We start from the raw sequence: 14,045 nt of genomic DNA, 5'->3' as shown, positions 1-14,045 counted from the left end.
CTATTGGTAGCGACCATCTCCCTGTCCTCCTCACCGTTTCAGATGGTCGTCGCCCTCGCACCGACCCTCGTACTGACCCTCCTCCTAAGTATGTCCACGACTATTCCCGAGCCGACTGGAATGCCTTCCGGGATACCCTTTCCACCCAGGTCGATAGCCACCCTCTCACCTAGCACCACCCTGACGATGTCACCCATGCCGCCTCCTTTCTCCAGCAGACCTTGTCTGAGGCCGTGGAGGCCCACGTCCTTACTGTCGCCATCCACCCCCACCGTCCTACCTTACCCCCACAGGCCGTTCTCCTCCTCCGTGAATCCCGTCGTCTCTACCGTGCCTTCCTCCGCATGCGTGACCCGGACAAACTACAACGCCACCGGCAACTCCAGCGACACATTCGTAATTTGCTCGCGGCTAAGAAACGCCGGGACTGGCGACAGACATGCACCCGTTTAAATGCTACCCTACCAATCAACTCGTCCAAGTTCTGGTCGGCCTTCCGTTGCCTTACCGGAACTAAACCCTCCCCCTATTATCCTCTTCTCCATGATGATCACCCTTTCCCTGACTCCCTTAGTAAAGCCAATCACTTTGCCTCCTACCTTTCCGATGTATTTTCCATCCCCGATGATCCCCAGTTCGATTACTCCCTCTTCCCGGATATCCGCGATCGAACTGACACCTCTGTCCCTCCCCTCGCTCCTGGTTTCCAGTACTTGGACAACATTGCACACACGGAACTCAATGCCCCTATCACTACACAGGATCTCATTGCTACACTCCGCACAAAACGTAACACCGCTCCTGGTCACGATTGTGTCACCTACCGTCACCTTCGTGAAGCTCCTGTCTCTTTCCTCTCCACCCTGGCCAGGCTCTACAATGTAGTCCTGTCCACCGGTTACTACCCCGATCTGTGGAAAACCTCCCGTATCCTCATGTTCCTTAAACCCGGCAAACCGCTGTCCGCCGTCTCCTCCTACCGCCCCATCAGCCTTACCTCGGTCTTCAGCAAGGTCCTGGAATCTATCCTCACCCGCCGCATCCAGCAGCATCTCCGCCAGCACCGCCTCCTTCCCGTCACCCAGTGTGGCTTTCGGCCGTCCTTCTCTTCCGACGACCTTCTCCTTCACCTCACTCATCTCCTTTCCGAACAGCTTAATTCCCGTCGCTCTGCAATCTTCCTCTCCCTGGACCTCGAACGTGCCTATGACCGCGTATGGCATTCCGGTCTCCTCTTCAAGCTCCAAACCTTCGCCCTTCCCATTAACTACGTCCGTCTGATCGGCTCTCCCGCCGTCCTTCCTATGTCACCATCCATAACGCAGATTCCTACACCTTTTTCCCCTCCGCCGGTGTGCCCCAAGGCTCCGTCCTCTCCCCCCTTCTGTACCCTTTGTACACGGCGGACATGCCGCCGCCGTCAGCCCCCGTCCACCTTCTCCAGTTTGCTGATGACACCGCCTTCCTTGCCCTTGCCCCCACCCTACAGCGCTCCCAACACATTCTCCAATCCCATCTTGACCCGTTCACCGCTTGGTGCAACCAGTGGTTGCTCAAGGTCAATCCCTCCAAAACCCAGGCGATCATTGTAGGCAAAACCACCCCTTCCTTCCGCCTCCTTGATTTCTACATCACCATCTATGGCCGTCCTATCGCCCTCACTCCCACCCTTAAGTACCTTGGCGTCACCCTCGACCGTCGCCTCTCCTGGACTCCCCACCTCCGGACAATCCAAGCCAAGGCACGCTCCCGACTCAGTCTCCTCAACCTCCCCTCCGGCCGTACATGGGGTCTGGACCCCTCCACCATCCTCCACACCTATAAATCCCTCATCCGCCCTATCCTTTGTTATGCCCATCCGGCTTGGATCTCCGCCCCCCCTTCCTTTTATAAATCCCTCCAAATCCTTGAACGCCATGCTCTCCACCTCGCCTATCGCATCCGTCTCCCCTCCCCCATGCGGATCCTGTATGATCTCATCCCCTTCCCCCACCTCCTCCTTTTCCTTGAAAGGATACGGATCCTGTACACCTCCCGTAAACTCGACCCTCCTCACCCGCTCGTCTCCCCGATCCTTACCCACCCCCGCCCACTGCCGCGCCTGTATTCCCATGTCCCACCCGGTCTCCATCTCTCAACCCTCCTTACCCTCTCCCAAGGTGGCTTCCGCCAGCTCCCCCTCCCTGATGATGTCCTCCTCCCCTCCATCTACCCCTCCTATCAACTTTGATCCTCCCCCCCACCTCCTGTGTCCTTTCCTTTAGGCACCCTGCCTCCCCCCTTTCCCTTCCCTTCTCTTTCCTTTCACCCCTCCCTCCTACCCTCTCCCCTGGGCTTCCCCTCCCCCTTCCTCCCTCCCCCTGTCTCCTTTGCCCATGGCCTCTCTTCTCTCCCCTCTCCCATTTCCCCTTCCTCCTCCTCCACCTCCTCTCTTGGCAGGTCCCCGGACTCGTACACGCTCAGTGAACATTCGCGCGCCGGAGATCATCGCCATCAGTGTTTAGTGTGTGGGCATCGTTTTGTGTTTCGTGTAGTTACAACTCAACTGTTCACATGTGCCATCGCCGTTCTCTGTGTTTAGTGCACCGTGTCTCCAAGTGTTAGTGTTTTTTTCGTCCAACGTGAACGGCTTCTTGTTTCTTGTTTTTTTGTATCTCCATTTTTTGCCCGCCGTTTTTTGTATTGTATATATCGCCTCTCTGTCATGTTTATTGTTCCACTTAAGGCTGAAGAGCAGCGTCCTGTGCTGCTGACAGCCCGCCTGTATAGGTGCTTAAAATTACAATAAAGGAAAAAAAAAAAATTCGGCCAGCACCCCCCCCCCCGAGTCCTTTTGTATTCCCCTCCTCTGCCTACCCCACTCCCTGTCGCATCTGCCTAGCGCCCCCTCACCCCTCTTATGGGCCCCCCACCCCTCTTATGGGCCCTCCCCCCCTTTTTTATTTTCTCATCATCTGTCCAGTTCCCCCCCCCCCCCCCACCTGCTCTCGGCTGTGGTCTGTCACATTTGACAACTTTTTAGTGCAGTGTTCCAGTGACTGTTCAGTGTTGTCCGTCTTTCTCGTGTTGTGAACAGAAACCATGCTGTCGTTGGGTGTGAATGTTATGTCTTTTGCGAACAGAAACCAGACTGTCGCCGTGTTTTTTATTTCCAATTGTCTGTCTATTGTTTTACCTGTCTGCTTTGTATGTATTTTCTTGGCATCATCATCCCTCTGTTCCTTGTTTTAAGTTCCACCATTTCTTTTCGCCATGTTACTCTTTAAGTCTCCGATCTTATCGCCTGTTTTTATTATTTATTCTCTTCATCTTTCTAACAAAGTCTGTAGGCTGAAGAGCGGCATACTAAGCTGCTGCCAGCCCGCCCCCTTCGAGGGGAATTGAATTTCCATAAAAAAAAAAAAAAAGGTTGGCCAGCTCTCATTTGGTTGGCATCTCATTTTTGCCTATTCTCTTATCTGCTTAGTTGCTTAGCTCTTATTCGTTTATGGCTCATGTTATTGTGCTCTCTTTCATCCATTCAGATGGCTTTGATTTACTCCCAATTGAGAAGTGCTCATTTTGGCATTTCACTTTTGCATATTTCTCATTTTGCTAATAATATGCTCCTTAGCTTTTTACAGTTGAACTGATTAACACAGTGTCATGTACTGTTTGTTCATTTCAGCCTGTTCATTTTTGATGTTCTTTAAATACTGTAATAATTATCGGAAGCATTTCTTCCCTTAAACTTGTGTAAAGTATTCTCGATGTAGGATTTGTTCTGTGACACAGTTGTAAGGTTTTGAATATAAATGATATACGAAACTGTGCTTTAAAAGGAATTCGTTTTTTCAGTATGTACTACATCAGACGACAATTTTGTGATATGAGGGAGAAAATTGAGGGGCGAACCCATGGAAATGGTCTTAAGTGATCCCCTTTAAAAATAAAATATTGTGTAACACTGAAAGACGTGACACTGTACGCATCGAAAAAAAAAAAGAAAAAATTATACGTCACAGCTCCTAAATACATTGTAAAGTTGCTTGTGGAGTATGAATGTAATTTAGGTTCTGCTGACCCATGTGGTTGAAATTTCGATGGAGTACATTGCGCTGCATTCGAATATGGCCACTTCTTGCTGCCAGAACGTCGTCAGGGAGACATCAATTGACAGCTATTTGTTCGAATGATGGCAATCTGCAGCATAAGTCGATAATTTTGTTTTCTTATCACGTCTGTAGTTTGTAAGTTTGGTTACTGCTAAGGAAATTTATTTTTGTGCTAGTGTCGGAGGATAGCATAGATCTGTGTCGATCGTGGAACCTCGACAGTCGATTCACCACGGTTACTGCTCTGTGACTTTCGTAGAGGCACTTCATATCTAGAAAAAACAGAATCTACGTCGTGTGGGTCTTAATTGTGTGTAGCCAACTTTGAAAGTAAAAGCATTTTTACAAACGTTCCGTTTTGACTCGACCTGAGCAGTTGTAACGTAGTAGCTGTGTTTGCTGGTATGTGACAAGGACCTCGCAGTCGATCTGTTGCGCCATGTTGTGTTCTGTAGCCAGTCAGCAGTGCTTCGTTCTTTTATGGCACATGTTTGAGTGGCAATGGTTGTCGACAGTTCTACGCATTTAGGTTAGATTTGTACATAAGATCTGTTAATATGTTTACACACTCATCATCGCGAACATTTTAAATTAGCTGCTCTCGCCAAACGATAAGTTACTAGTTTAAAATTGGATGGGGCTAATATTTCTTTAATTTTAATTAACAAGAGCTATGGAATTTCTGATACCGTATTTGGGTTTAGATTTAGTTTTCCTTTTGTGATGTCATTTAATTCTCTCGTAAGAAAATAACAAGAAGCGTCATTTGTTCAATCTAACGATTTCCATAATGAATGCTTCACAATGTTATTGTCCCGTCGCATTTGTATTCAGTCTCAAACTTTCGAAGTCTTCCTCCGTCCTCACCGTCAGAAGATTCGGTTGGCCTTTCTGTACTTCGTTCAGCTGGTCGAATTATTACGAACTGGAGACGTCGCGAAATCGCGGAACTATCATGCGTAGACACCATATGGATGTCTACCACTGAAAAACATGGTCTGCGACGTTACTTTCGTCAGATGGTGGATGAGACACATTATTCCTCTATGGGCTTTGCCCGTTTCCATGCACCATTTAGTGTACAGCTGCTGTCCCATTGTCGCTTAATGATCGCCATATGAGAAAGTAACCTTAATTTTACCGTTCAGTGTGAAAATTTCTGAGTACCATAAAAAGTAATAATATCCTTTGTAAACACTATGAATTTCATTTGATGCATGCATATCTCGTGTATCAGCAATACTTGTGTAAAACTTAAGTCATTTTATTTGCGGTTGCAGCAATCGGATTTCACCTAACGATGGCATAAAAGTCGAGAGATGGTTTATGATCAAATAAATAATATTTAGCAGACTACTGTAAAAGATTCCTATTTAAAGTTCTTATATATTTGGTAGGATGAGTCACGAAAATGCAAGTTCTTATTTGAGATTCCATGGATTATTTTACGTGACCTACCTTCCTGTTAAGATGTGTCCACTGTTGCACCTAGATTGATTTACATTTTCGAATCGACTATAAAGGATTATAGTGAACTGAATGTACATCTACAATGATATTCTGCAAATCACATTTAAGTGCCTGGAAGAGGGTTCATCAAACCACCTTCACAATTCTCTATTATTCCAAACTCGTATAGCGCGCGGAAAGAACGAATACCTATATCTTTCTGTACGAGCTCTGATTTTCCTTATTTTAACATTGTGCTTCCACCGTAAGTAGGTCGGCAACAAGAAAATATTTTCGCACTCTGAAGAGGAAGCTGGCGACTGGAATTTCGTGAGAAGATTCCTCCGCAACGAAAAACGCCTTTGTTTTGATGATGTCCATCCCAAATCCTGCATCATTTCAGTGATACGCTCTCCCCTATTTCGTGACAATACAGAACTTGCTGATCTTTGAAATTTTTCACTGTACTCCGTCAATCCTATCTGCTAAGTGTCCCACACGGCGCGGTAGTAGTCTTTGAGGACAGACAAATCTAGTGTAGGCAGTCTGTAGGTATTTAGTTGAATTTATGTCCTTTGGATTTGACTGATGTATAGTGTAACCGAGGTTTAATTAATTCCTTTTACCACTCATGAGAATGACCTCATACTTTTCTTTATTAGGCTCAATTGCCAAATTTCGCGCCATACATAAATATTTTTTAAATCGTTTGCAATTTCTTTTGATCTTATGATGACTTTACTAATCGATAAACGGCCGCGTCATCTGCAAAAAACCTAAGACTGCTGCTGAGACTGTTTCCCAAACCGTTTATATAGATAAAGAACAGCGAAGAGCATATGACACTATCTTGGGGAACGCCAGAAATCACTTCCTGTTTACTCCATGACTTTCCGTCAATTACTACGAATCTTGACCCCTCTGACAGGAAATCACGAATCCAGCCACGTAACAGACGTTATTCGTTAGGCACGTTATTCGTTAGGCACGCAATTTCACTACAAGCCCCTCGTGTGGTACAGTGTCAAAAGCCTTCCGCAAAACCAAAAATACCGAATCAATTTGAAATCCCTTGTCGATAGCACTCAACACTTGGTGCGGGTAAAGAGCTCGTTGTGTTCCACAAGAATGATGTTTCCTAATTACAAGTTTACTGTGTGTCAATAGACCGTTTCCTTGTAATTCATAATGTTCGAACACAATATGTTCCAAGATCCTGCTGTATATCGACGTTAATGATATGGGCCTGTAATTTAGTGGATTACTCCTACCTTACTTGACTGTTGGTGTGACCTGTGAAATTTCCAATTGTTGGCTACGGATCTTACGGCGTGCGAACGGTTGTATATTATTCTTAAGTATGGAGCTATTGTATCAGCATACTCTGAAAGTCTTGTGTACAGTGTAGACCAGAAGACTTGATTTCATCATGCAATTCAAGTAGCTTCACTACTCTGAGGATGTCTACTACGTTACTCATGTTGGCAGCTGTTTTTCATTCCAATTGTGGAATATTTTTTTCATTTCTTTTGTGAAGGCATTTCGGAAGGGTGTGTTTAGTAACTCTCCTTTGGCGGCACTGTCATCCCTTTTATCTCCATCGCTATCGCGCAGAGGAGGCATTGATTGTGTCTCGCCGCTGACATACTTCACAGACGACCGGAATCTCTTTAGATTTTCTGCCAGGTTTCCAGACAAAGTTTCATTGTAGAAACTATTATAAGGATCTCGCACTGAAGTCCCCGCTAAATTTCGAGCATCTGTAAATAATCGCCAATCTCGGAGATTTTGGGTCTGATAGAATTTGGCACGTTTTTTCATTGTTTCTGCAACTAAATTCATACGAAAGCTATTTTCTCGTTGATGTACAGTTTTACTTGCAAAGTGATGTAGTTCTTTGTGTTTATGAATTTAAAGCTGCCTTACGAAATCGGAACTGGAATTAACTTCTGGTGGAGAAAAATTTTGGTTTCGTGTATGCGAAGGTGGCTCGTAATGAAGCACTGCTATGGGCATTTAGAGCTGGTAGAGGAGACGCGAAAGCTCTAATGCTGAAAGTAGTACAGCAAAATTTGAAATACTGAAACTGAGAATGAGAAAAAGGATTGTGGGAGATAGGAAGCGGATAGGGTAGGCCGAGGCGAGCAATTTGATTCGTGACACTTGTGATGTGACAATCGGGATAAAAACCTCAACCTGGCCTACCTAAGGTACAGCACAAGCACCGCGCGGGAGGTTTTGAATATCCTCTCGCCCTCTTACGACTTTGACTTAGTCGGTCAGATTTTGGAGGTAAAATTTAATCATATATTTTCCAATTTGTAAGTGCAAGAACAAAGTATGGTCAACATTCAAGAATGGTTTTAGAGGGAACTGTGAGGACCGAAAGAGCATGAGGACGAGAAAACATCGACAATTTCGCTCACCACATACGCGCTGTAGGTTAGGTGGTCTCTGAGGGCCGGTTAGATGTGGTTTCCAAGATTGATGGGCTGGTAAGGTGGTTGTACTTTAATTCGTAATGGTAACCTGGAGGCCCAACCCACCAGGTGGAGAATCCTGTGAACCGTCAGCGGTGAAGCCCACCCCCCCCCCCTTTACCACCAAAATGGCGGTGCACAATTGCGCTGCTTTCTCTTCAACGTACCTTCGAGTCATAATATGTGGCTAGTCCTCTTCAACGGGGATTGTTCAGTGTGGACAATCCGTGCGAGGCAGATCTCGAACGAATTGTGTCTCACGGTAGTGGCTGAATGTTCGAGCGGTGATGGCGTGGTGAATGCCATTTCAGCTGGTAATTTAATGTGCAGATAGCCTTTCTTGCCATAAAGGAAGAATGTGCGCACAGTCTACGCTTGAAATTTTTATCAGAAAATGTTGACACACTGCGTAAATATTATTCACTGCTGAACTACTATACACTGCGTAATTATTATGAATTTTCTTATATGTATATATTGTGATGTGAATGTTCCTCCTATTGAACAGTGCAAATGCTATGACGACATAAACGTTGTGTGATGAAAGGAGACGCTATATCAACCTAAATGTATTCCAATTAACTTTTAGTATAAATAATTAAGAAACTTAAAACTGTATACTACCGAAGTTATCATGTGAAGGTATATCATACAGTGTAGCGAATAATGCTACAATGCGTGACGTCATAGTACATACCTTTTAATTCTGTCACAAGAAACTAACAGAGTATAAGTCCTGCCTAAAATTTCCAACCGACCTTTGGAAGAATAAATGCCAAAAATGCTCTTGTTAAAATTTCAGTACCCAAACAACTCGGAAGCCTGCGTGACATACTGGCGAACATGTAACATAGCACACTGTAAGACTAAAAAAATTTGTCAAGAGATACGAGATCTGAGACTCATGATAATTTGTAATGCAATGCTTGAAAGTAAAGTCTTACTGTGTCCTAACCGTAACGTCGAACTAGCCGTAACAAGCTTTCATGTCTTACTTTGTGGCAAGGGGAACAAAGTACTGCTCGAAAGTCGTTAACCTTAGAACACAGTGATGCAGCAAAACATCTAGAAAAAACCTTTCCCAAGTGCAATGCAATGAAAACTAATTGTGCTAAGCATATTATACAGGGTGATTCAAAAAGAATACCACAACTTTAAAAATGTGTATTTAATGAAAGAAACATAATATTACCTTCTGTTATACATCATTACAAAGAGTATTTAAAAAGGTTTTTTTCACTCAAAAACAAGTTCAGAGATGTTCAATATGGCCCCCTCCAGACACTTGAGCAATATCAACCAGATACTCCAACTCGTTCCACACTCTCTGTAGCATATCAGGCGTAACAGTTTGGATAGCTGCTGTTATTTCTCGTTTCAAATCATCAATGGCGGTTGGGAGAGGTGGCCGAAACACCATATCCTTAAGATACCCCCATAAGAAAAAATCGCAGGGGGTAAGATCAGGGCTTCTTGGAGGCCAGTGATGAAGTGCTCTGTCACGGGCTGCCTGGCGGCCGATCCATCGCCTCGGGTAGTTGACGTTCAGGTAGTAACGGACAGATAAGTGCCAATGTGGTGGCGCTCCATCCTGCTGAAATATGAATTATTGTGCTGCTTGTTCGAGCTGAGGGAACAGCCAATTCTCTAACATCTCCAGATACTGTAGTCCAGTTACAGTAGCACCTTCGAAGAAAAGGGACCAAAAACTTTATTGGCTGAAATACCAATGTTTAATACACCACCTATCAGGAGGTTTAACACCATACTTCGTTCGAAATGCACGCTGAATAACTGTCGTCGATTCACTTCTGCCGTAATAACACAAAAAGCTTTCTGTTGAGCGGTCGCCATCTTAGCATCAACTGACGCTGACGCCTAGTCAACAGCGCCTCAAGCGAACAAATGTACAACTAAATGAAACTTTATAGCTCCCTTAATTCGCCGACAGATAGTGCTTAGCTCTGCCTTTTGTCGTTGCAGAGTTTTAAATTCCTAAAGTTGTGGTATTCTTTTTGAATCACCCTGTACTTCAAGCTTTAAGTAATTATGTTCCGCTAAGAGCAATCCCGTGACTCCAGATTACAAATTTAAACTTCAGTAAGGGGACAGTGAAAGAAACTGAACATATTAAATGGTATAGAAGAGAGTAGCAATAAAAAAAACTTTATTATGAAACAGGCTTTTAAAGGTACAGCAATCTTTACAAAATTATCTTCGTATATAAAAAAATATACCTCTGCTCTGCTGCAACTGATTAATGAAATGGTAAAAGAGTGGTGAGTCAATGACTCTGTATCCAAGCCATAAGAACAGATAATTTCGTTTAATCTCGTCGCGACAATCAAACTAACCGACTTGAATCAATTATGGAAAATCACAACTAAACTTTGCCTATCTTAATGCGGCAGTGCACTGGAAACATTAGCTGATTATCTTGTCACTTATAAAGTCGATGCTTATAAAACAGTATTTCCAAAAACCAACATCCTCTGCATCTGTGTGTCCTGCAAGATATTTTCCCATACCGTTCAGAAATTTGGCCGACACCAGACACTGTCACTGAATATGCAGGAGTGCTAAACTGACAGCGACAAACTACTGACAGCGACAAACTACTGACAGCGACAAACTACTGACAGCGACAAACTACTGACAGCGACAAACTACTGACAGCGACAAACTACTGACAGCGACAAACTACTGACAGCGACAAACTACTGACAGCGACAAACTACTGACAGCGACAAACTACTGACAGCGACAAACTACTGACAGCGACAAACTACTGACAGCGACAAACTACTGACAGCGACAAACTACTGACAGCGACAAACTACTGACAGCGACAAACTACTGACAGCGACAAACTACTGACAGCGACAAACTACTGACAGCGACAAACTACTGACAGCGACAAACTACTGACAGCGACAAACTACTGACAGCACAAAATCACACTGCTTGTACCCAGAACATTTTTGGCCTAACGTATCGACAATTAAAGACATTTGTCTGATAAATATCCAGAGTTCAAATATAAAGTATGACTCATCCAATAAACAGAGAACTCACATCGCTCTCAGCGACTAGGAATACTAAGCTGGAGACTTTACATCATTTTACAACAGCACGGCGCACACAAGCAGCGTCACCCCATTCCCGACAGAGTCAGCGTGCTCTTCTTCACAGAACTCAAGATGCAGGTTCACTCTGAACTTAATTACATGGGAGTATCTTTGTTGCAGTTCCCTGGCATCAAAACGTGTTGAGGAAGAGGTACCCGACGAATGAAAAAATGGATTAGAAGAATCTTTGTGAATCATGGAGGTAGTAAAAAACATTACAACATTTTCTAGCTGTTTGTGTTGTACAGATAATAAATCTTCATAACGGCAAAATCATGCGAGTGCGGCTCTTGGGTATTATGTTCTGTGAGCTACTGACATTCACTGGTGGTATTCTTGGACACAGACTGAATAGGTACACTGGTCCCCTCTGTAAGTAAACCTGTGAAATACACAACAATGATCGATTTCTCGTGTTACAAATTATAATTTTATCATTTCGAGTGCATCTGCATTTAATAATTCTGTTATGTAGGCAGTATTTAATTGTATGAAATAGGAGACCATAGGTAACATTCAGGTCATGTGAGTACATAGAAATGTGTTGGTTTGGGAGCACTTAATTACGAAATAGTTATGCTTTCTTCCTCAATTTAACGTACATAGGACAGTGATAATGAAGAAGGACTCTACAATTATTAATTTCAGCACAGTTACAGAATTAACTTGCTTTAATCAATACTACACCCAATAAAAGTTACAAGAAAATATAAAATTGCTAAAATATCTTTTAAAACTAGTACAGGTACATGAGCACCCTTGTCAGTGACTCCCACACTGTTTGTTCGTCAGTCTACAGTCCATTAACTTCCGAATTGTCTGGCTCCAATGACTCATACCCCAACAAGCTGACCATGTTCGTAGCAAATCAGGTTATGTGCAAGTCAGACCCAATGGTGTCCGCTATGTTGCATGCTACATCAGGCAAACAACAAGGGTTGACACGCCCCCCCCCCCTTCACCCGCGCACACACACACACACACACACACACACACACACACACACACACACACGCCCGCGCGCGCACACACACACACACACACACACACACACACACACACACACACACACACACACACACACACACACACACACACACACACACACGCCCGCGCACGCGCGCGCACACACACACACACACACACACACACACACACACACACACACACACACACACACACACACACACACACACACACACACACACACCATGTCTCATAGTTCTAACAGGACATAATCGAAGCAAGACCAAGTGTCCATCTGAATCCCTTCAGTTGGGGACATTGGCATGTTGTCCTGCTCTTCTACTGGTGTAGTCTGCAACAGTGTGGATACCATTGGATCCCACTCAGATGTGTACTGGTCTACAGTCGTCAGTCCACATTCACCCATGTCCTGGTCGTCGGTCATTGTATTCCACTCACACACATCCTGATTTTCAGTTGTCAGGACCCATTCACACAAACCATGATCTTCAATCATTGGAACCCAGTCACACATGTCCTGGTCTTTAGTCATCTGAGTCCATTCACACGCATCCTGAATTTGAGTCATGTGGTTCCATTCACTAACATCCTGACCTTCGGTCAACATGGCCAACTGATTGAGGTATTCGCCATTTTCGCCGGTAGGTGGACTGTAGTGCTCTTCAGTAGTGGGTAGGGCCATGCCAATGCCAGTTGCTGATTCGCTAGAGTCAGGATACGCCCAAGCCTTGCCAAGGTTTTCACCACTGCTCTCTTCGCCGTCTTTGCACTCTTCACACTCCACCTCTTCGACCTCTTCACAGCCTGGACTCTCCCTCTGCCTCCGCTCCTTCGCCTCGTCGGAGCTCCTCTGCAGCGCCGCCTTCAGCAGCGACAGCCGCCCATCCTTGCAGCGCTGGCGGCGGCCCTTGCGCAGCCTCCGGACCCTGAGCTCCATCCACCTGTGTGAAAGAAACCAACGGCTGCTTAAAGGCTCCCCATACCTGGAACTTACATTTCTAAATATGGTACACAGCTCCAGCCTCTGGACCCTGACTTCCATCCACCTGTGTGACAAACACGGATGCTTAGAGGCTCCCACTACCTGGCACCTCCATTTCTAAACAAGGTGCACAGCCCCAGTTACAGGTTATCTACTTCACAGTTTCCAGGACTAACAAAACTTTATTTTCAGTACTTCATAAAATTCTTATTTGAATTTAAAATTTTAAAATGCTTTGAATCTACTAACTGACAGGTAAATGACAGGTAAAATGTTACCTCAAACGAGTGACAGAATAATTTAACTATCATTCAAGACCGACTTGTTTCTTTTCTTTCAGCAAGTTTATTCAAGTGGAACAAAATAAAAGTTATGGCAATTGTGTTTCGTAGGGACTGTAAATGCTGATAAGAAGGAAACTGTCTCACCTCTCTCACCTTTTGAATCCGTGGGAACCAAACTAAGATACAAACAGATTATTTCCAAGAGGATAAAAATTGGAATGGTTGGAAACATTTAAAGATCGCAACTCAATTTAAATTAACAGAAATATTTTTAGTTTACTTGCAAGAAGTCGAAAAAATAAATGAACTGCCATGGAATAAATGTTTTTTTTTCTATTTAATAAGAAACAGTTGTTGGCCCTGTCTAGTTATATTAGAGGAAAACATTCTGCTGGCATTAAGCTTGCAACAGTCATTTCACTAGACGACAAATATGAGCGACATAATTTTCTCGTCACCACCTGCAGATCTCACCCCAAGACATTTGAAACTGAAGTCAGACACTGCCCACTGAGCACTAAAAACGTAATAATATTCTCATAAAAACGCAATCATATTCTCAGAGAAAATGCTACATCTGTGTGTCACATGAAACACTATCGCAAAACACCGCAGGAAAAGTAGTTCGCTCTTTCTTGAGA

This window comes from Schistocerca nitens, chromosome 1, assembly GCF_023898315.1.
Source record: "Schistocerca nitens isolate TAMUIC-IGC-003100 chromosome 1, iqSchNite1.1, whole genome shotgun sequence".
NCBI lineage: Eukaryota > Metazoa > Arthropoda > Insecta > Orthoptera > Acrididae > Schistocerca > Schistocerca nitens.
Note: the sequence above shows the minus strand (reverse complement) of the source record.